The sequence below is a fragment of the Polistes canadensis genome, unplaced genomic scaffold, assembly GCF_001313835.1.
Source record: "Polistes canadensis isolate GaletaPanama2010 unplaced genomic scaffold, ASM131383v1 scaffold_1, whole genome shotgun sequence".
Lineage (NCBI taxonomy): Eukaryota > Metazoa > Arthropoda > Insecta > Hymenoptera > Vespidae > Polistes > Polistes canadensis.
Window position 1 is genome coordinate 235,073 of NW_014569548.1, and position 2,513 is coordinate 237,585.

The 2,513-nt window shown below is 33.4% G+C and overlaps 1 protein-coding gene across 4 annotated transcripts in view; it reads right to left on the bottom strand.

The window, feature by feature from the left end:
• The window catches only part of LOC106783608 (transcription factor AP-2-epsilon), a 192,389-nt gene that overhangs the window by 113,048 nt on the left and 76,828 nt on the right, over nt 1-2,513 (bottom strand). The window lies entirely within an intron of this gene.

The following is a 2,513-nucleotide window of genomic DNA, read 5'->3' on the forward strand; positions in this document are numbered from 1 at the left end:
GGCCCAATTGCAAAAAAATTTGCACCATTCGATTCAGCGTCGTCGAATTACCATTATATCAAGTTTCTGGCAAAGTGGTCAAAAATTTGGCACTTCGCCCTTTCATTGCCTGGACTAAATCTTCAATATTTCGAAAAGAAATCGTGTTTTAAAGAAGTACGTAAAGAATGTAGAATAATTTAAAAAACCAAAAAAAAAAAAATTGTATCAAGGATAAATCGTCACGACGAAGGACGCGTTAATCGACCAGTAATTTCCATATCCATTCCCGTTTCAGGACACGAACCAATTTCGTCGTAAGAAAGAAAGAAATAAATAAAGAAAGAAAAAATAAGAAAAACGTAGAGAGAATTAAAAACTTCGCTCGTGTTTCTTTTTCTTCTCTCTCTCTTTTTTTTCTTTCTTTTTTTTTTTAATAATGTTTCTCCATTGGCTTTCCCTTCAAAGAAGCAGAAAAAAGAAGAAGAAAAATAAAAAAGGAAGCTTTCAGGTGACCTTCTTTCTCCCCGTTCGCGATTTTCCTCATTTTTTTTTATATATATACTTTTCCTTTTGCCATCCCCCTCCTACCCCCTCCTTCCCCCCCCAACCCTGGTTTATCCTTTTTCGTCTCGGCGTGCAACTGTTTTGCCTCTCCACCCACGTAACGCGACGACTTTTACTTGGAAGAAGAAAGAAGAATAAGAAGAAGAAGAAGAAAACGAGTCTCTCGACACAAATAAGATAATCTCCATTATAAACTTGGGGGTAGGGTAAGTAAACGATGAGGAGTTATTTACTTGCCTTGGAAATAGGGACGAAAGATGACAGAGAAAGAAAGAAACCAAGAGAGAGAGAGAAAGAGAGAGAGAGAGAGAGAGTAAAAGAGTGAGAGAGTGAGTAAGAGGAGGGTGGAGGAGCAAGGGGTTGAAAGGAAGGAGAAAAGGGAACAAAGTAATAACAACGAGAATGAGAATAAGAAGGAAGGCTTGAAATTCCGCTAAGGTACACCTAGGAGAAGAAGAAGAAGAAGAAGAAGAAGTTTTAAGTCGAACGACGCAACGAGACGCCACCACCACCACCATTACTACCACCATCACCACCATGACCACCACACAACCATCATCCTTCTTGAATTCTTCTTCTTCTTCTTCTTCTTTGCGCAACGAGCATTATTATTATTATCCCTTGAGCAAATGGCTTCTTCCAACATGCTTTCCCCCCCGACCCTCCCCTCCCCACCGTGCTTCTTCTTCTTTTTCTTATTCTATTTTTCTTCTTCTTCTTCTTCTTCTTCTTATTTTTATTCTTATTAGTTCAGGTAAGGAACGACTGTTTGTGATCAACTATTAGAGATTTGACACTGTCTTACAAACCGAGTTTACAAACTGAGATCTAAATGATCTATCGTTTTAATTTATTATATTATCGTTCGATGTTTATAATCGATTTTGTACTTACGTTTTATATTAACACATACTTTTATAATTATTATATATAATAATATTGTATGTGTGTGTAATATTATTTAACGTTATAATATGTTATAATCAAAATTGTTTTATAAATTTATTTGAAATCCTTTTGACACTGCTATTGACGCATACATGCGTTTGGTAAAAGTTTTCAAACGTGGATTATAATTATTGCGAATATAATATCACATGTTGTTTTGTGTTTATTGATTATTCATTATATTAATATAATAATTTAAGATTGTTTATTGTATTGATTATTGTAATTGTTTATTACGAATATCTTGTGTCGCATCAAAATTACGTAAGAAACGCAAAAACTTTAATTATTAAATATAATTTATTTATTGAAATCTGAGATTTAATAATATCGATCAACGGAAATAATCGCATTTAATAATAAACTATTCCCTTTCTACAAAATACTTCGGTTGAAAGTATTCAAAAAGTATTCATTTGATTTCTTTTCTTTTTTTTTTATTCTTTCTTTCTTTCTTTTAAAACGGATCGTATTTATAGTCGGGTAAGTAATCTTTTACGCTTTTATTATATCTTTTTTTTTTTGTTAAGTTTTATTCTTCCTATCCTCGGTATAGTCAAGATAGAAAATAATAATCTTATTAACAGGGACGGTGGGGGTGGGGGGGGGATATAGGAACGAACATCTTTCGTTTCCTCTTGTACAATTTTTCTTTTCTTTTTGTTTAGAAAAGAATGATTACCGAACGTTTTCGATAAGGGACGCGATTCTGAAGAGTGAAATTATTTTTTTTTTCTTCACTAAAAAGTTAACAGAATAAAAATATAGAAAATAAATCGCGACGATTATATTGTATTACACAGAGAATCCGGTTTTAATGTAAGTGTCGAACGTGAGTTCTCGAATGCATAGCTGCTGAACGCTATGGGTGGTCTAACGTGGAGTAAAGGTCAGCCAACGTCATTATCTTCGCTGCCAATCACATTAATTATTCTTTTAAGAAGCGTTAGTCGATATAGGACGAAACGATACGTCCTTTTATGGTTTATATATATACGTATAAAGTAAAAAAAAAAAAA